This window comes from Eretmochelys imbricata, chromosome 8, assembly GCF_965152235.1.
Source record: "Eretmochelys imbricata isolate rEreImb1 chromosome 8, rEreImb1.hap1, whole genome shotgun sequence".
Lineage (NCBI taxonomy): Eukaryota > Metazoa > Chordata > Testudines > Cheloniidae > Eretmochelys > Eretmochelys imbricata.
The window spans coordinates 76,936,972-76,958,350 of NC_135579.1; the positions used below are offsets into that span (position 1 = coordinate 76,936,972).

General features: G+C 44.5%; 2 protein-coding genes and 1 long non-coding RNA gene across 3 annotated transcripts in view; 2 read left to right on the plus strand and 1 right to left on the minus strand.

The window, feature by feature from the left end:
- The window catches only part of LRRC8B (leucine rich repeat containing 8 VRAC subunit B), a 45,099-nt gene extending 29,679 nt beyond the window's left edge, over positions 1 to 15,420 (minus strand). The window contains exon 1 of the mRNA XM_077824585.1: positions 15,334 to 15,420. The gene's annotated coding sequence lies outside the window, so the exon portion shown is untranslated. The remainder of the gene's footprint in view (positions 1 to 15,333) is intronic.
- LOC144269620 (uncharacterized) lies at positions 572 to 8,856 on the plus strand. The gene is made up of 2 exons (XR_013346959.1): positions 572 to 632; positions 8,481 to 8,856. It is a non-coding gene; the product is annotated as an uncharacterized LOC144269620 (long non-coding RNA).
- Positions 15,421 to 15,587: 167 nt separating the features above from the next.
- The window catches only part of KYAT3 (kynurenine aminotransferase 3), a 56,963-nt gene continuing 51,171 nt past the window's right edge, over positions 15,588 to 21,379 (plus strand). The window contains exon 1 of the mRNA XM_077825036.1: positions 15,588 to 15,990. The gene's annotated coding sequence lies outside the window, so the exon portion shown is untranslated. The remainder of the gene's footprint in view (positions 15,991 to 21,379) is intronic.

Below are 21,379 nucleotides of genomic sequence, written 5' to 3' on the forward strand. Positions count from 1 at the left end.
ACTTTTAAGTAGGTTTATATTTTTTTTTTTTTTAAAGAAAAATGTATTTAAATTTAAAAAAAAAAATTATTTTAATTCCACTCTGCAGGGCTGTCTGCCCTAAGCTGACTATGTGGTCAGAGCCATTGGTGAGCATGTTTGACAATGGCACACTGGAGAAAGCGTGATGACAAAGACAAAGATTGAGAGGTGGAAAGACTACAAATATAATCAAGTATCTAATACATAGAATTTGCTGGAGCTATTTTCTACCCAGTGAGTTGGGGCAATGTCCCATTTCAGTTTCTCTTGCTGCAGCCCTATGGATGCTGAGCTGTAAAATACTAACATTGCTGGACTATTCAGTTCGGAGCCTCGCTTTGGTTGTTCTGACAACCCAAACTACTGAAGAGTGCTAGAGGAATTGCTTCCTGATTGAAAGTTTGTATGGATCTCTGAGGTGGGGTGTACAAGCCACACCTGCAGTGCATGCACAGGCTGGAGGAGGACCTTGAGCTACTCTGTTCCCTTTCTACTTACGGGCAGCCTATGGAGGTAAGCAGAACTACAACCTGAAGCGCTGCAAAAGGAGCACTGTAGGAAGCCCCTTACTATTGATGGTCTGACCTGCTCAGGGAAAAGGACTCTGCAAAGTGGGAGACTTATTCTTTGATTTATTTTGTTTACATGGCTTTGTTGTTCCCTCTTGTGTTGGGAGGCTGGTTGGAAGTGATCCAAGGAGGCAGCTGCACGGCACTCCAGGGTGCAGGACTCAGTTGCCTACCTTGGGGTCCTGGATCAGAACCTGGTGTAGAGGGTGGTCCTGGGTTCCCCAACCTGCCTCCTAATGGGGCTGGTGGCAAAAAGCCTATCCCTGAGACTAGACTCAGGATGAGGAAGATTCCTTAACCCAGAGAGTCCTGAGTCTGGGACTTTGGCTAGATGAAGCCTGAAGTCCCTTGCTGGGCAGTGGAACTAGCATTTGTTGGACTTTTTACATACCCCAGAAGGGGTGGACACAACTTGTGCCCCCAAATGGAGGGCTGAATCACAGAGGGGACAGACCACTGCGGGGCTGGAGTGGCTATCATCAGGTGCGCAAGACAGAAAAGCATCTGTCATGCTCTCACTCAACCAGCAGGTGGCGCCTCTGGGGTACAAACCCCTTCCCAGTCTCCTTATTAGCTGTCCCCTTCTATGTCTTCCAGCGGTACATGCACTAACTTAGTTTACACTTTGGATAAGGGGCTAATTGCTATAGTTGATGGGGATTTTGGTTCTGCAAGATTTGCTCCAAGGGAAAATAATACAGACAAAAAAAGTCCATGGATATTTCTCTTACTTTCAGACAGCAGAATGATATTTTATCAGGATCATATAATGAAAAAACATTAGCCACTGCTACCACCATCCCATCGTATAATCTAGTTAATGCTGATATCAAATATAGCCAGGGAAGTGATGCATCCTTAATGCACAAACACTTCACAGGGAACCACTCAGACAGAGGAATATAAGGATACAATAAATAATTCAAAGTTAATCTGTATTTAAGAAACAAACAAACGTGTGCTACTACTACTTGGCAAGCCAAGCTACAATGATAAAGAACTGAATCCTACAGCATTTAGGGCTAAAATCCAGCCTTAGTACAGAGCTCCTGGGTCTATTTTGCAAATCCATAACCAAATCGTGGGGGGCAGGGGGGTGAGGAGATGGGGAGAAACCTCTGCACAGAGGTGACTGCATGAATGTTATGCAGCAACTTAGTTTTGATATCACGGATTTCACCCCCAGCGACTCTGAAAAAGGGTACTAGGAAAATGCTGTGCATTCTCAGTGGCTACCTAAAGTTTGAACCTGGGGGAAGGGGAAAGAGAAGAAGCCCCCTTTATAGGGACATCTTGCCCTAACTCAGTACTCCTGGCTGCCAACTCTGAAACAGAGCTGTCACCAAGCATAGGATTCAAGGCACCGTCATTACAAACATCCCATACCAAGGAAACTTTTTTGATAAGCTCGGGGACTCCCCCAGCCCCTTCTTTTCTCTACTCCTTCCCAGTATGGCAGCCCTATGAGACTTTACAGTAACCCTGAAGCACCAGTCATCACCACAGGTCCACATCAGACAGAAAGATTAGGATCTGCAATTGGCTCCCCAAATCCTTACATAGCTATGCAGGCCCCAGACATGGAGCTCCTTCATCCTGACCTACCTCAGTACTGCACAGGCCAGTCCAGAGCCAAGAGACACACCTTCCAGCTTTATGAGACTGTGGGGAGTGACCTTGAAGGCTTGAGCTCCAGCTCAAAGAGCAACATCAACACAAATTTTAGAGCACTAGCAGGAGCCCCATTACCACAAGTATGTGGTCCCAGGCTAGGAGGCTTGCTCCCAGATGCAGTGTAGACATCTCCTAGAGAAAGAAAAACCCTCCTAGGGTAAGGCAGGGGTCTCTGCTCTGTGGCCCTCATCTTACACAGTCTCTACTGGTTTTTTTTTTCTTAACTACTTTCTGATGTCTCACCCAGCTCACTGAAAACCAAGCAAAGTGTCTTCAAACACCCCTTGAGGCATCCCAGGAAGTGCAGGCACTCCTGTAAATCCACACAGGCCCAGCCTACAGTGTTTCAAAGATAACCCCTTAAAAGCAGACCTCTCAGTCAAAGGGGGTGTTTCTGAGATATGAGGTCTATGAGGGTTGTCTCTCCATATTTTGGTGCAAGGTAGGGATACAAGGGATCAATAGTTCTGTTAGTAGCTGACTAACAGATTAAAGCTGAAGCTAGACAAATTCAAACTAGATGTAAAGGTGTAAATTTTTAACAGTGAGGATAATTCACATTGGAAGAACTTGTTTAGGGATGTGATGGATTCTCCATTACTTGAGATCTTCAAATCAAGACTGGATGTCTTTCTAAAAGAGATCTTCTAGCTCAGAAAAGAAGTTTAGGACTTGATGAAGAAATTACTGGGTAAAATTCTATGGCCTGTGTTATGTATGAGGTCAGACCAGATTACCATAACAGTCCCTTATGGCCTTAAAATCTATGAATCTGTGAAAATTATTTAAAAGCTGCAGGGATTCTGCTGGTCTTGCTCTAACATACTAGGACCTCTGAACACCAAAAAGCTAAGATTGAAATGTAATACTCTGCTCTGAAAAAAAATTACGTCCAGTGCTATAACATGTATAAGTGGTCATGGATTTTCTTCATCTCCATTTTACATTAACTTAAATTTCTTCACTTTTGGAACAGCTTTATAATATTGAACTATTTATGGTCTCTAGCACAGCTAATTGTAATGCTTCTGCCTGGCCTGCTGGGTCACCTTGGGCAAGTTATTGCAACTCCCCTGCATCTTTAAAATGGAGATTATGATACAAGCCTCCTGCGTCAAGCACTTTAAGATCTGCTGATGAAAAGTACTACATAGGAGCTAGGCATTATTATTATAGCCAAGCAATCAAAGAGCAGGCTCCCACAGAAATAAATAGCATGGCTCTATGCACTAACTACTCTGCACAACTCCTGGCCAGTACTATTCCATCTGGAGTATCCATAGTGTGCTTATTCTCTCTACTCTAACCTCAGCACTCTAAATGCATTCTTTATGCACTTTGTTCTGGTTAGAATAGCTTTTAATATTGCTAAAATTACTTGAACAATTATCTAGTACAAATAAGCAGAATTTTTCAAGATCATTGAATCTGAACTAAAAAGCAAGCTCACAGTGATAAGATTTACACAGCCTTATAAAAAGAACAGTTGTTAATAACAACAAATCTAAATGAGATTAGCAGGTCAAAATGTATATTACAAAAATACATGCATTATGTATGTCAAGTCAATTCCCAGCACATTGAAATACAGCTAAAAGTTTAAGATTAATGCTGATTAAAAAAAAAAAAAAACAGAACACCAACCATTGTATAGAAAGTTTTCAAGAGCTTTTAAGTTTTGCTGACAGTAGATGGTGTAGTAGGAAGAGAGCCTGAGACATGAGCCCTTGTATTATAGGCCTGGTATGAGGCCTGAGCTAAAGTAATGGGCAAGCTTTGCTGAAATAAAGCAAAGTTAGCAAAAGTCCTGACTTTTGAACAAATGTCAGGCTCTGTCTGCTTGCAAGTTCACAGAATGTGGCTAGAACAGGGCTGATATCAGATTGCAGTATCAGCCCTGTTCTTGCCAGATTCTGTGAACTTGCAAGCAGGCAGAGCCTGATGTTTGCTCAGAGCCTGACTATTGCTATTTCAATCAAGGTATAAAGAGGTATCTCTAAGAGAGTGTCTTGGTCCAGCTGAGAGGGGAATGGAAAGTTCTGCCATTCACTTGAGCTGTGTCCATTGTCATGGGCATACATGTCATAGTATCCTCATAAACTATCAGAGGGGTAGCCGTGTTAGTCTGTATCCACAAAAACTACAAGGAGTCCAGTGGCACCTTAAAGGCTAACAGATTTATTTGGGCATTTATTCTTTTTTTCCCCCCTTTCTTTTCTCTACGTAAAAGAATAAATGGACACAAATCAGACATTAGGAACGGTAAACAAAAGCCAGTAGGAGAACACTTCAATCTTCCTGGACTTTCAACAACAGATTTAAAAGTAGCCATCCTTCAATAAAAAAAAAAACTTTGAAAACAGACTTGAAAGAGACACTACAGAGCTACAATTCATTTGCAAACTTAACACCATTAATTTGGGCTTGAAGAGGGACTGGGAGTGGCTGGCTCACTACAAAAGCAATTTTCCCTCTCTTGGTATTGACACCTCCTCCTCAATTATTGGGAGTGGACCACATACACCCTGACTGAATTGGCCTTGTTAACACTAAAAGAAAAGGAGTACTTGTGGCACCTTAGAGACTAACCAATTTATTTGAGCATGAGCTTTCGTGAGCTACAGCTCACTTCATCGGATGCATACCGTGGAAACTGCAGCAGACTAAAGTCGGTATGCATCCGATGAAGTGAGCTGTAGCTCACGAAAGCTCATGCTCAAATAAATGTGGCACCTTGGAGACTAACCAATTTATTTGAGCATGAGCTTTCGTGAGCTACAGCTCACTTCATCGGATGCATACCGACTTTAGTCTGCTGCAGTTTCCACGCTATGCATCCGATGAAGTGAGCTGTAGCTCACGAAAGCTCATGCTCAAATAAATTGGTTAGTCTCCAAGGTGCCACAAGTACTCCTTTTCTTTTTGCGAATACAGACTAACACGGCTGTTACTCTGAAACTTGTTAACACTGGTTCTCCATTTGTAAGGTAACTCCATTCTCTTCATGTGCCAATATATATTTATGTCTGTATCTGTAATTTCCACTCCATGCATCTGAAGAAGTGGGGTTTTTTACCCACGAAAGCTTATGCCCAAATAAATCTGTTAGTCTTTAAGGTGCCACGGACTCCTTGTTATCCTCAAAGTCTGCCAGGTGCTATTACTGTGCTTTGTTGATAATAAACCTGACCTGGTGCCTTCATAGCTTAACGGATCTTGTGGTCATTGGGTGGTTTGCTTGAGGTCTGCTGTGCTGGCTGTCTGCGCAGAGGTGGGGAAGCACACAGGAAAAACACACATACGCAGCCAAAAATCTAACACTGGTGACCCACATTTTGACTGCTGAAATGATAAGTAAGCGAGCTGTCCTCTTGAAACAGCTTTTCCAAAAGGGAAGATAGGAGATTCAGAGTTTATTATTTCCGAGTCCTACATTGTAACAGAATCTGTAGAAGCGTAAGTATAGGTGCAACCCTACAGAACAGAATATATTATCACTCTAGCCTGGTCATTGGAAAGCTGATTTATTTTAGCTGACTAAATTGTTCTTTGTGGTTAGTGCATCTCTTATTGAACAAGATGAAATATTTTTGGTTCTAAAAAGACTCAGCTGTGATTCAAAGTCAGCCTTGTAAGATTAACTAATTTTGGATGTGTAATTACAAATTGATGTGGTGGTACAAATTGATGTGGTGGTACAGAATTGATAACATGTCTATTGTGTCCACATATCTTGTAAGGTCTTGGGTACTATGCTTATAAACGTTATGCAAAAATCTGAAGTCCACCTTACTATCACTGGTTTCAGAGTAGCAGCCATGTTAGTCTGTATTCTCAAAAAGAAAAGGAGTACTTGTGGCACCTTAGAGACTAACCAATTTATTTGAGCATAAGCTTTCATGAGCTACAGCTCACTTCATCGGATGCATTCAGTGGAATGCACTGAAAGTGAAAATGTATCAAATTAAGCCATAAAACCAATTTTTGTGAAGTAGAGAGGGGGCGAAGGAGAAAACTACATTTCTGAGGTGGCCAAGTAACAAGAGATTCCCATTCTTCAGATAACGGGTGAGCTGCCTCCACAGTGCACTTTGGATCACTGTTACACCCTGCATATTGTGCTGTTGCTGGACTGTAGGGTCAACTACACCAAAAAAATTTAAATGAAGTGCTTCAATTTCCCTCCTCCACTTAAGAACACACATTAATATTGTTATTGCCTAAATATGACCCTTTATAAATCTTGTTACACACACAGAAAAAACAGTCATCTCTTAATGTAACTACTAGCAATTTTATGTCTTCAAACGGAGCGCAAACACAAAAAGCCAAATGCTGCACTGAGGACCTGGAGTAATCTCACTGAGTTGCACAAGGTGAATGCAAAACATGACTCAATATCTGTGTACACACGTACTTTTTATACTGCCATCAAGGCCGAGTTATACATTACATAATATGGAGAGCAAAATATTATGCATTAAGTTATTTCCAAGAGCGCTACTCAAGTCTCCTTAAAAAGTGGCTTAAGATTGACAAAATCTTTTACTTTTAAGATTCAATATCAGCTTCTTCAGTTAGCAATATTACAGGAACAATCACTTCTCTGTAGGTTGCCTTTGAAACACCACTATAAATTTTCATCTAAATACTACAAACTCTGAATCAAGTATAATAAGCTTACTAACATTGATGTCAATTAAGAACTTCAGCAAATACAATAATTGAGGTCCTTACCTGTGAACTTTTAGATTGTTGGTGTGAGACAGAGTGCACTCTGTTTGGTCCATCTACACAGCCTGCAGCAGCGATCCTCTCAGTCCAGGTCGACAGACTCAGGTGTAGGGGGCTTGCACTATCACGCTAAAAATAGCTATGTAGACAGTGCTCTGAAGTTGCAATTTGGGCTGGAGATCAGGCTCTGAAGCGGTCCCCCTTCTCTAGGCTTCAGAGCCTGAGTTCTAGCCCAAACCACACTAGCTACAAAGCTATTTTTAGCATGGTAGTGCAAGCCCGAGTCTGTCCAAGCTGAAAGGCTCACCATGTAGACACCATTGCTCCAATTCAGCAAGGTACTTGAGCATACCAGTGATCCCATCCCACTTCAGTTAAGCACATGCTTTAGTACTTTGCTGAACTGGGGTCAGTGTCACTACAACGTTAATATTTAAACAAGATGTCTAACATTTACTTAGTTTCCACATGATGCTAATCCACAAGCAAAGCAATACAGGAATTAGTTTCACTCTCCTCCGTTTCTTGCAGATCGGAAATCATAAATTATCACCGCTTTTGATCAACATAAAACCACTGGCTGGAGACTCAGACATGACAATTTCAATTCAGTTCCCAAATTCACCCCTCCACAAATCTATTTCAGTTCATATATAGCATTTGAGTTTTCAGATTTGTTGTTCTTCACAGGATAGACTTAATTTAAAATTTTTATTTATAGATTTTATAGTGCTAATAGCATAATCGTATTTCAAAGAGCAATATTTTCCTAAAAAATTACAGTATTAAATGTCTAAACTATAATATTTGTCAATACAATTCCTGGGCTAATGGGAAGATACACATTGTCAAACTGTATACTGGAATTAGAATTACTTTAAGTTATAGAAATCTTATAATTTAACATGATTAAGGGATTTTTTAAAAAGCTGGTATCACTTTATTATGGTTGGTGACACAATATTGGTTTTGGATACAAAATTGAAATGTGCTGCATCTCTCTAATGTCATTTGAGTAAATCATGTCTATAAAATATTTGACTCACTATTTAATAACTAAATTAAAACTACAAAAATTAATAAAAACAGCTGCCTCCCTACTGCCACGTTATATTAGTATCATCAGATTCCTTATTGATGGGTATGTGTGATGCTGGTAGACCAGGTGCCAGCTAGTGCCAAAGTTCCCATGTCTCTATTGACCACTGACAAATAGATGGAAACCTCTGGCTCACCTGTGTGTTTGTATTGTTAAAATAGGCAACAGAATTACAAGAATGTGTTTAGACTTTATGAAATGCTTGACAGTTGTTGCATGCTAAAAGCTGGGACTGGATGACATGGGATGGATCACTCAATAGATTACTCTGTTCTGTTCACTCCTTCTAGGGAATCTGGCACTGGTCACTGTCGGAAAACAGGATACTGGGCTAGATGGATCATTGGTCTGACTCAGGATGACCATTTTTTTGTTCTTAACAGGCATCCCTCTATCATCCACAGACTAACAGTCTGGTAGAAAGAGTCAACTGGACATTGAAGCCTATGCTGAGGATCTATGGTATCTGGTGAGAAAATGACTGGGATGCATTGCTCCCTTATTTGTTATTCGCGTGTTCGAGTGTAACCCAAGAGTCTACCGGGTTTGCCCCCTTTGATCTCCTTTATGGGAGACAAGTAAGGGGACCCCTAAATTTAATTTGAGACTCCTGGGAGGGTAGCACAGAAGAGTCAGGACAGCCTGTAAGAAAGTATGTCACTTGTTTTAAAGAGTTGGCAGTGGGTTTATTTGCCCTGACCCTTTAAAAATTTATCCTATCAGCTGAGTTTGCATCTCAAAGCAGAACGGGGGGGGGGGGGAATAAACCCCCCCTAAAAAGGATGAACTGTAACTTTATGCTGCTTGGACTCTTGGGTGGGGGGGGGGAGGAAGGAGGAGGTAAGGATTACTACATATAAACAAAAGATCCCTAGTACTTAGTTTGGGTTAGGCCTCAAGGACATATAGAGCTTGCTTATTATAGACACTTCTGTTACTTTTTGAAACTTAAGATTGGAACTCATTTGTGTATATATGGCAGGGATGGGCAAACTTTTTGGCCCGAGGGCCACATCTGGGTATAGAAATTGTATGGCGGGCTATGAACGTCATGAAATTGGGGTGGGGGTGTGGGAGGGGGTGAGGGCTCTGGCTGGAGGTGTGGGCTCCGAGGTGGGGCTAGAAATGAGACGTTCAGGGTGCGGGAGGGGGCTCCAGGCAGGGGGTGCATGGGGCAGGGGGACGGCTCCAGCTGGGGGTGCAGGCTCTGGGGTGGGGCTGGGGATGAAGGATTTGGGGTGTAGGAGGGTGCTCCGGGCTGGGACCGAGGGGTTCCGAGGGTGGGAGGGGGATCAGGCTCTGGGAAGTGCTTACCTCAAGTGGCTCCCGGAAGCAGTGGCATGTCCCCCCTGCAGCCCCTACGCGGAGGAGCAGTCAGGCAGCTCTGCTGTGTGCTGACCTGTCCGAAGGGCCGCCCACGCAAGCCCCAGACCTCACTCCCCAACGGAAGCTCGAGGGCCAGATAAAACAGCTGGCGGGCCAGATGCGGCCCACGGGCCGTAGTTTGCCCACCCCTGCTATATGGGTTTGCCAGCTTTAGCCTTGTAAACAACTCTCATTTTTCTTTTCCTGTAGAATAAAGCTACAGATAATGTTACAGGATTGGCTACAAGTGTTGTCTTTGGTGTGAGATCTAAAGTGCAATTGACCTGGGGTGATTGGTACTTTAGGACTGGGAGTAATCTGAATATTGCTGTCATACACGGTGTGAGGGATCATCTATCACAAAGATAGGCAAGACACATGGGAGTACCCAAGGAGACTGTCCATGATTCCATGTTAAGACTGTTACAGTGTCTGAGGAGTTTACAGTTGATAACTGATTGGTGAAAACTAAGTATAGAACTCACCACCAATTTGGGGTTTGTGCTCTGGTTCTTAAGAGTCTTCCCTTGACAGCATGACCTCCTTTAACCTCTCCAGTCTTAGAGTGAATTATGCCCTCAGAAATTTGCACTGAAATATGTAGGACTTGCTTCCATGTATATGAGTTCAGAATTAGGGCCTTGTAATATCACACATTCAGAAATGGAGCAATAATACGCTTCTATGGATTCACATAAAATAATGAAAATTCAGTCCAGATTGTATAACAATTTTCAAAATTTTAAAATTAAACTGCTAAGATTAAAAGTTGAGTTCATAGTTATTAAATGATGGAAAATATTCCATTTAAGATTATTTTCCCACAGTGTGATTCTGCTTAAATTAAGATTGCATTTACCAGAGTGAATTCTGCAAAGAGATTAGGTATGGTGCTAGCTTGTTCATAAACTATTTTCAAGATTAACTCTTGATAAACTGAGAAGCACGGACTGCCTGGTCTTCTTTCAAACACAATATTTTGCTAGTAACATCCACAGCTATAATTTTCTGAGTATGGGAACCTTAAATCAAAAGGTTTTTTTGTGGGAAAAATCTCAATATTATGAAACTTTAATATTGCATTAGTATTCACTTTTGACTCAATTAGGATTTAAATCTAGACCACCAGAGGGGGAAATCTAGTACATTATCCAATTGTACTAATTTACAATAATGTTCACAGGCCTCAAAAAATATAATTGCCAATGTTTTGTGGATTTCTTTGTTTTTGTTTTCTGATCATGCATATTTGTCAAGTTTGGTAAATAAAATGTCACTCATGAAGATGTAAGATATTTAATTACCTAATTTGCATATTGCCATAAATTTAAGAGATTATATGATTTAATGCTGATGTAAATTGTCTGCTTGACATGTAAGACCTCTGTTCTACAGAGCAGCAGCAGGGCAAGCTATCCCCACACATTGCACTGGTAGCATGCCTCAACCTCGATCAGGGAAAGGTGCTTGTGCAGAAGAACAGGGACTTTCTTATGGGTACAACCTCTGGGATTTTTTTGTATAATTTTTTATGAATTGTTATTTCAATTTATCCATGTGTGTGTGTGGGGGGGTATCTGGTTCTGCTCCTGGGGGACAGGAGGCCCGTGGCGGGTCAGGGGGTCTACAGAACGAGTTCACCCTGAAGCAGCAGCTCCTGTCCCACGGGGCTGGGTTCCTGTGCCGGGCATTGCAACCTGGCACACGAGGCTGCTGCACCACTCAGGTTATAGCACCACTTATGATAGCGGGGAAGATGGGCCAAATCTGAATGAGCATTGCTCTGACTCTATGCACCAGGTTGCAATGACACTCACTTCCGGAAGTGGCGTGGGGCCAAGATAGGCAGGGAGCCTGCCTTAGCGGCAGCCACACTACACCACAGACTGGTAGCCGCTGGAGGGAAGTGCTGCCCAGCAGGAGGCCACACCCCAACCCCCAGCCCTGAGCCCCCTCCCAGAGGCAGCACCCCACACCTCCTCCTGCCCCCCCTCCCAGAGCCCACACCCCACAACCCTCTTGCACCTCAACCCCCAGCCCAGAGCCCTCTCCTATACCCAAACTCCCTCCCAGAGCTTGCACCCCTCACTCCCTCCTGCACCCCTGCCCCAAGCTCAGCCCAGAGCCCGCTCCCACACTGCAAACCCCTCGGCACCAGCCCAGAGCCCACACACCCTCCCGAACCCCAACCCCCTAGGCCACCCCTGAAAGTGAGTGAGGGTGGGGGAGAGTGAGCAACGGAGAGATGGGGGGTTGGAGTGAGCAGGTCAGGTCTTTGGGGAAGGGGTGGGGTAGATCCTGGGTTGCCCTTAAATTAAATAAAAGTGATCTTGGGTATAAAAAGGTAGAAGACCACTGATCTAAGGGGATAAGACTTGGGTCTGTCATAATAGAGACCTGCGTTCTGTTCCTAAGTAGGGTATAAGGCCTCGCTCAATAATAAAGGTTGTGAACTGCAGAAATATTAACAGTGCTCTTTGAAACTCATGGTCTCCTGACTCCAAGCCCAATGCATGACCTTTCCATGCATTATAAAGTATTTTATGGGGGGGAGGGTCTCTCTCCAGCACTATCACTGAGAGGAGTGACACTTGGCTGGCCTGGTCATGTACTGGAGGAACAGGAGAAGTGCCAGGAACCCACCAAAAATGTTATACTTTGTGTTCCCACTATAGCAGCTCACTCTATAGAATCTATCTTGCAGTATCCTATTCCCAGTTCTGAGGGATGATTATTTAGCGTCGCTGAAAATTACCCAGAAGTTACTCAGCATGTTTCATCTACTCCAGAGTACAACTATGAAGGAAATGCAACAGGAAAAATTAAATTGTCTTCCTCCTCATGAGGATTTTGACTTCCTGGAAGAAAGGGAAAGTGACAGAAAAACTTAGATCAACTCCTCTTCCCTTGGCCTTTGCGGGAGAAGGATCTGTTGGTACTACTTCCATTATCTAATGTTACTGAATCCTCTCTACCAATGAAGAAAAGAGTTTGTAGGTTGGATAAGATAGGCGGGGTTAGAAGATGGGAGAGAAGAACTGATAAAGATGTCAGCCTTCCAGTTTAACTTCTGGAAGATAGTTAAAAAAAAAAAAAAAATCTTTTCACATCTCAACAGGGCCTAAGGGATATGCCCTAATGGTTTAATAGAAAGGATATTATAATAAATAAGGTTGTGCATGGATATAGACTAAAATGGCATCAGAGAAGCCAGAATGCAGTTTTGTAATAGATTTTAACACATTATTATAGCAGCTATTCTGTTAAAGTTACCATTAAAAACATTTGGTTTTTACAGTGTGTTCTTGTTTCATTAGGATAAATCTGTTCAAACTAGGACTTCAATGATGTCAGTGTATACTTCATTTTTGTACCGATGAGCAAAAAAGCATGTTGTCACAGGCATCTTTGAAACTGTTTTTCAGGCAAAATTAACAAAAATAGATACAGTAAAATTAGGTTATTCTACATACCAACATAAATTATGGATTGTACCAAGAATTTAATACCTAGGTACAATAGAATGCCATCCAAACTGCTTTGCAAGCTATACTGTACATATGATCGATAGTTCGGATTTGCCACAAATCACATATAAGAACCACTATTTGAACTAGTACCATGCCTCTGGCAGCAACTAGTATCTAACATTTTAAATAAAGGGGGAGGGGGGGACAAAGCTCCACCCATAACTCATAATAACCAGCTGGGCAAGATTATATATGGTGCATAAACATTTCTTCCTAACACACATACTCAGTGCACATAATAATCATGTGCATCTTTCAACTTATATCCTGAGGCTTGTACTTAAATACTGGAGGATATGGTGAATTTGCACTTTACTTTTATTCTCCCCCCCCCTTTTATCTTTTTCTGAAAGATTTAAATAAACATACAAGGCCATTATACTTAAAATCAGACATAGCAGCTGTGTTTGCTTTGAGGGTGTGCACATCAGGCAGGATATTAAAATATGCAAGAATCCTGCCATCAGAAAGCAGGATCCTTACCCTACCAGTTCAGTAGGAAAGGACAGAGAAGCAAGGCAGAGGCATAGCAGGATATGTACTCTCACACACGAGAGTGTAAAGGACTCAGTGCCCTCAGTTGTTGCTATAGAGCGGTGGTTCTCAAACTTTTGTACTGGTGACCTCTTTCACATAGCAAGCTTCTGAGTGGGACCCCCCCACCCTTATAAATTAAAAACACATTTTTATATATTTAAGACCATTATAAATGCTGGAGGAAAAGTGGGGTTTGGGGTTGAGGCTGACAGTTCGTGACCCCACGAGGGGTTCCGACCCCCAGTTTGAGAACCCCTGCTACAGAGTCATCTAGAAATTAAAATTTCTGCTCTCATTTCAGAAACAGTTTCCATAATCAGGACAGTTTAAATGACACTGTTTTAAAAGTAGGTTAAGCTATAGGGCAGTCAATTTTGACAGTTTTATCACTGTAGTGTAATTGACTTTTTAATTTTATTGTAGAACTCAAGTTCCCCATTTCTGTTCAGGAGACTGGATCAGCTTTGCTCTAGAACAGGGGTGGCCAGCCTGAGACGGAGCCAGAATTTACCAGTGTACATTGCCAAAGAGCCACAGTAATATGTTAGCAACCCCCCGACCCATCAGCTCCCCCGCTCCCCAGTGCTCCCTCCCACTGGCAGCCCTGCCAATCAGCACCTCCCCCTCCCTCCTGATCAGTTGTTTTGTGGCATGCAGGAGGCTCTGGGGGAGAGGGGGAGCAGCGAGGGCATGGCAGGCTCAGAGGAGGGGGTGGGAAGGGGTGGACTAGGGGCAGGGCCTGTGGCAGAGCCGGGGGTTGAGCAGTGAGCACCCCCGGCACATTAGAAAGTTGGCACCTGTAGCTCCAGCCCCGGAGTCTGTGCCTATTCAAGGAGCCGCATATTAACTTCTGAAGAGCCGCATATGGCTCTGGAGCCACAGGTTGGCCACCCTTGCTCTAGAGAATAGAGGCACCACCTACCAAGTTTCATTCCACCACTGCATTTTGATATTTCAACACCATGGCTCGGAATATAAAAAGAGAAGCTGTGTTTGACTTTAGACAGGCAAGCAGCAAGCGCAAGAAGCCAAGTTTCTTTGTTTTATGTTGAACTGTTTCTCGGGAGGAAGCCCAGAGGTATTCATTCAAAATACAAGCCTGAGCTGCTTATTTCAGATCTGATCTTTTCCTACTGATCCGATGTTCAGAACCGGACTTTGGGCCCCTCTCTTTTGAGGATCAGACCCTAAGTTCACACCTGGATTTGGGGTTTGCTCATCGGTATTTTGGGGAGAGCAGAAACCAAGCCCTGAGGTAACCTGTGGGCCACTGGGTCACCAGAGGACAGAGGCGAAGAAAGCTGAGTTATGTAAAGCAGACTAAAGCTTTGGGTTGGGCCCCAGCCACCCCACGCACCTGCAGGCAAGGTTCACAGGCGGAACAGGCTGTACACACACGCTACGGTTCTTTGCTCGCCGAAGGAAGATCTCCCGTTTGAGGGGGGCAGCCAACAGCGGCAGGTAGCCAGACCCACTACCCCCCCCCGCGGGGCACAGCAACGTACCCAGGGCCGGCCAGAGACACTGGCCGCAACTCGCGTGCCCCCGCCCCGCACACGCAGGAGGCCGATCCCGGGAGCCCACCTCCGATGGGAGATGCCCGGGGGCACCCAGCACCACACGCAGCGGGCGGGGGCAGGCCGCTCCCCAGCCTCCGGCACCCGGCGGGCAGCTCACCCCGGTGCTCCCGGCGGGCGAGCCGCCCCGGTACCGGTCGGCTCCCCCAGCCTCACGCCGCCGTCGCCGCCCCGGCCGCACGTCGGGGGCAGCCAGGCGTTTGCCGCGCCCACCGCCCCGCGCTTACCTGGCCGCTCCGCGTCCCCCAGGGCCCAGCCTGCCGGGCGCTCAGCCTCCCTGCCGCACGCTCGCCCCGCGAGGGACCGGCTCCAACCGGCACCTCAGGCTCCGCCCGCCTCGCTGGTCACGTTACCGCCCCTCCGCCAATGGGGACCCGACTGGCGGAACCGCTGCCCGGGGGGGCCCGGAGACAAAGGCGCAGAGCCTCGCCCGCCCCGCCCCGCCTTTTGTGAGAGCTGGAGGCCTCCCGCGGCGCCCGGGCCTGGCCGGCGAGATAAGCGCGCCCCGGGGACCCGGCTCAGCCTGGGAGGGAGGCGGCTGTCCTCGATGGGCTGCCTGGGCTCCCTGGGCAGGGTGGGCGCCCGAGTGCCCGGCGGAGCAAACCCGCCCTTGGACTCCTCTGCCGCAGCCGGGCTGGGCTCATCAGCCTGTCCCTGCCCGCGCCTCTGCCGCCCGTGCATCCGCAGTGGGGATCGCTATTAGGATAGCACCCAAAGCCCCCAGTCAGGGTAAAGGCCCCAGGGTGCTGGCTGGGCACCCTACAAACACCTAGCACCAGAGACAGCGACTGCTCGCAAGAGCTTGAGAGCAAGATCCAGCGCCGGGGGAGACAACGGGCGACGTGAGAAACAGCTTTAAGTTCGCATGTGGTCACAGAGTCCAGGTATGTGATAGCCACGGCGGTGAAACACCACTGCCTTCACCCGTGCGTGGCTGAACTGGATGGAGGCCGTGGCCTTCCTAGGACCTGGCCTTTGGACTCTCATACAGTCGGAGAAGTTACAGGTGGACGGGACCCATTAGGTCATCTAGTCTAGAGGTTCCCAAATGGTGATTTTAGATTTGCTGGTGTTCTGCAAAGCACTTGCTGATAGTCCGTAGACAGCTGGCTTTTCATTTCCAGCTGCTAAACTGCATTAAAGAAGTTTAAAAATACATGTTTTATCCAGTATTCCTATTCCAGGTAAAGGAATGTTGCCACAGGAATATTGTGTGTTTATTAATGGGAGGGAAGGTGGTCCAAAAGATAATATTGCTATTAAATGTGGTCCATATCAAGACAACTCCTGATCCAGTCCAACTCCCCTCTGCAGGGGCTAGTGTAGGATTATCTCCTATAATATATTCCTTGCAGATGACAAAATAATTTGCCATGGGTAACTTTTCTAATGCTTGGTTTCAGAGTAACAGCCGTGTTAGTCTGTATTCGCAAAAAGAAAAGGAGTACTTGTGGCACCTTAGAGACTAACCAATTTATTTGAGCATGAGCTTTCGTGAGCTACAGCTCACTTCATCGTGAGCTGTAGCTCACGAAAGCTCATGCTCAAATAAATTGGTTAGTCTCTAAGGTGCCACAAGTACTCCTTTTCTTTTTTCTAATGCTTAGGATTGCTATCTTTCTTGCTGTGTTCTGTGGGCAAAATATCTTTACATCACAAAGATGTGATGATGTAGTATGATGCATTGATTTATTCATATGTATTTCTTATGAAGCACCTGGCACATCTGTGCATTAGAAATAATAACAATATTGCCATTCTGGAGAGTTACAATGGAGTTGTACTCAAAGTACATTTGACATCTTTACATTTCCTGCAAGCATAAGTGACCCATCAAAATCAAAGCTGGTGGTAGCAATCCTATGGGCTACTGCAGCAAGGATTTTCCTTTGTGTCCATGCAGAAACAAATGCTTTCTGAGTCACAGTAATATGATCTCTCTGTCTGTATGGATAGCTCTTCCATGCCAATTCAAATTCCAATGGGAACCCTAGAATAAAATTAAAAGGTTCACTAATATGAACAATTCTTTATATATACACATTTATTTGAATTTCCCTCTTCACTTCCTCTTTCTATAGCTGGCAGTATAAACTTTCCTTTCAAACATGATGCAAAGAGCAACCTCCCTTCTGCCTCTGTCCATTAAAGACTGAAATTATTTTTTTCATTCCTACTTAGATTTCTGCATCTGGCTCTTATAATCTGGGACAAGAATGCTCCGGCCCCCTTCTAGTGACTCAGACAGACAGCTCAATCTATTGGCAGAATTTTTATGCCCAGCTTTCATTCTTAGCAGCTTTCTAACAGAGATTCATTTGAAACCCAATTTACAATACAGAATTACTCTTTATACCCATTCCACTATAAAAAGCCATTTATCCAACGATCAGGTTGGCTTCCAGGAAAGTGGATCTACTTTCAGAAATACTTTTTTTCCTGAAAGGCACCAAACTTTCCTTTTCTGTTCAGAGCTCGAGAGAACGGCATAAATGAAATGGCACAAACTCTAGATTTTGTGAAAATGAGCGCATGCAAATCCTAAAAAGAGAATTTTGTTTTTAGTTCCAACTAAAAGAGTTATTTATAAAAATACACACTCCCTTGCAACCCAAACATTACAGCACTTAGAGCCTGAAAATAAAACAGACTCAAAACAAAAGTGAAACTGACTTCATTGTCCAAGCTGAGAGAAATACAAAATGTAAACAAACATAAGCAATTAAATGTAAATTTTTAAAAAAAATATTATTTTTAATAATCTAAAATGTTATTAGTAACTTAGGGAAGAAAATGTTTACAAAGTTACTGTTGTTTTAAATCCATAGTATCCCTTTAACCTGTAGGGGATGGACTTTGATTAGCATTACTCTGAATTCATTTAAGTGATTATTGCCAGGTCAACAAAGAAGACTGAATGGAATTGTCTGCAGTTACTGAATTCAGAACTCCTCTTAATGCCTGGTAAGCACTAGATAGCAGGCTGGCAAATTTCTCCTTTAAAAAGCAGTTGCCTTTTGGCTCATGACATTGCTATCTCCTTTGCTGATTGCACCTTGATTTCCATCAGAAAGATAAAACCTCTGCTGTGTCTGTACTTTCCTGATATATGATTTAATCCATTCAGATGAAATAGAACTATTTTCCCTGCTGTAAACAAAATAAATAAAATATCTTCTTATCCTATAATTTTTTTAATTCTGCTAAATTTTAAAGCTTGAACTATATCCAGGATCTGCCACATTGTCTCATTGGCAGCAACAGGATTAGAGCCAAAAGAAGATGAGTTAATATCCTATTAAATTACAAAACTAGGAATAGTTCTGACAAACATTCTGTTGTGCTAAAAATTAAAGGAAATTTATCAGATTAAGTCATAAAACTGAATCTGATACCTCAGAAGTTGCATAACAGCCACATTAACAACTGATAGAGGTCAGTCTGCTAGGTTTAGCAGTTATCTGTTCTGTTACTGACTTAACAGAAGGAATAGCATAGGGGGACCACTCAGCGCATCAATTACACCCTGGAAAAGTCAAACGGATGAAGATTAAAGGTGTCCAGAGGGAATAATTTGTTAGCCACCCACTGAAAGAATCAACATGTCTTCATTTGTGCACCTATAGTTTTACATTTAACAGGCCGTATTTATTGTGTTCATATAACTTCATGTTGCAATGGTGTTATATGAGAAATGAATTTCTCCCAACCTTCCTGGTGTAGCACTGCCTCGATAAAAGTTCTCCACACTATATACTATGCGTTGGAGATAGCTGGCTACCATATGACAATCCAAAGTGTTTCAGAGTTCACTTTCTCATAAGCCATGCCATCAGACAAAGCTTTTCTAGATTGGTGTTTGGACACTATGAAAGTAGTTACAAATCTGCCCGAATTCTGGTAAGCAATATAAATTTCAAATACTATACTCTGTATGACCAATGTGAGACAAACATCTACCCTGAACCCTTCATTTTCACATTTTTGAGAACACTGGGGACATAAAAAAAGACAGGAGCTATGACATACATAAGTGTCCCAATATGCGTTAGAGCAGTGATTCTCACACTTTTTTTTTCGTTGACCACTTGAAAATTGCTGAGGGTCTTGGCGGACCACTTCACGATCTTTCCAAATGTTGTTTGTACCATTAGCTAACTATTGTAAAGCACTTTGGATAAAAGTGCTATATAATTTTTTTTAATAATAATAAACTGTTTTTGTTCTACAAATAAAAGCACACAACTCATATTTTAATATCAGTAGTCTTACCTTTCTAATGCGATGGATGCGCCCTCTCTCCCCCGCTGCGGTGGGGAAGGAGTAGGGGGTCTCTCCCTCTCTCCCCTGCTGCAGCAGCCCCCGAGCTGGGGCTGGGAAGGAGGGGGGTATCTGCCTCACCACAGCAGCCACAGAACTGAGGCTGGTAAGGAGGGCTGTCTCTCCCTGGCAGCCACAGCCCTGGAGCTGGGGTAAGTCGCCTTTTTCTCTGGCCGCCGCAGTCCTGCGTGTCCCAAATTCCCCCCACCTCCTCTTCTCACCCCATTGCCCTCTCCCACCTACTCCCTCTTCCCCCCAAGGCCACCACCTCACCTTACATGTGTGTCTTCTCCAGAGTCCAGGTACCTAATTAGTGGAGCCATGCCTGTGCGGCTTCACTAATTAGGTGGGTGGCCCTTCATTCTCTTGTGTGCGGCTGCCCAGGCGCGCACCTTAGAGGGAACTATCCGCAAACCACCTGAATGGAGCTCGCAGACCACAGTTTGAGAACCTCTGTTTTAGAGAAAAGCCATCCACTGCTCAGGTTTCTGGTTCTCTGAACCTATTGCAAACTGTTGCTAACTGAGCTTTCTCCACAGTGCCAGAGAGATCAATATGTGGCTCCCCATACCCTTATTAACTGTGCAGAGTTGCAGGAACAATAATATCTTGGCTGACCATTCCTTTGGCAGCAACTATCTGCAATTTGAGGGCTAGTCTATGTGGTGAGTTTAAACTGGATTACTGACCCATCTGTTTACCTTTGTGCCCTCCCCTACTACAATGTCCCCTTCCCTGTTTAAAAGCTGGTGAAGGGCCAGATTTTACCCATTTCCTCCTGGATTGGAGTGTTTTAGCATTGAGGAAATACTAGTCCAGAAGGCTCACAACGTGCTTCACCATTTAGACCTGTGCTGAGACCTTGGATCTCATCACCATCTGGAGTGAAGTATCAGTGTAGAAAGTTCACGTGGAAGCCACAGGAATAAAGATCTGTTTGTAGACATTGCAAAGCAGAGGTCCATGTTTGGGATGCCGACTAGTGCTGGTTAAAGAGCAAGAAATCAGGAGGACCTACATTTAAACTGGGGATGAAAGGAAAAAAAAAAATCCAGCAGTAGACATGTGACCTGTTCATTTTGTGAGGAACTGGACAGGATTTTGCACAACTACACACCATCCAACCCAGAAAGGTTGTGGTTGCTGCTGTCCACTCCTCCCTCCTGCCCCAAGGACAACCAGCAAGAATGACTGGATGATGAAAAGGCCAATAAGGAGCTGTCCCATGAGAACTGGGTTCTCTTTGGGACTCAGGACCCAGATGCCAGCCAGGTTGAAAGACAACGCGGTACCTGCCATGCTAGCTTCTGTTCCAGGTGATGCAGCCATTTTAGGCATAAGATCCTGAGTCTCCAGCCCCCACCTCCCTCCCTCCTACGGCCCACACTGTCTGTTCTGTCCCCAATACACATTTCCAAGGTGGCAGCTCCCCTGCCCAGGCAACTGGCCTCTGTCACATGCTAAAAACCTGACCATCAACCATTTTCAGGCCCACACAACAAAGGACACATGCCCATCTACCTATTTTCCTTTCCCCTCTCCTCATCTCTCCTGCCCAGTGAAACCCCTTCTCAACCACCATTCACCATCTCTAAATGGCAGCCAGTACATGGTGCAGCCGCAGCCCCTATCCTGTCCCTCGGCATCTGCTTTGTGGCACAGGCCTCTGGCCGTGTCACCATCCGGTTTTCCCCACTTCCGGGACTGCTCCAACAAGAGTCCAGATACTCCTCGCAGCAGCTTGGCAGTCCACAGCTGGGTTGCTCTTTCAGCAGCTAGTGGGGAGGGAGGGGCCCGCCCAGGCCCACCAACTACTTTGAGCCCTGGCCCAGGAACGCTGTAAACAGCAGCATCCTGCTGCCTCTTCCTTCCAGCTCACTGTCTCTATTCCTTCAACCACTTTCCCACAGCCTCAGTTCCTTCTGCTCCTGCCTCTGGCTTCAGCTCCTTTGC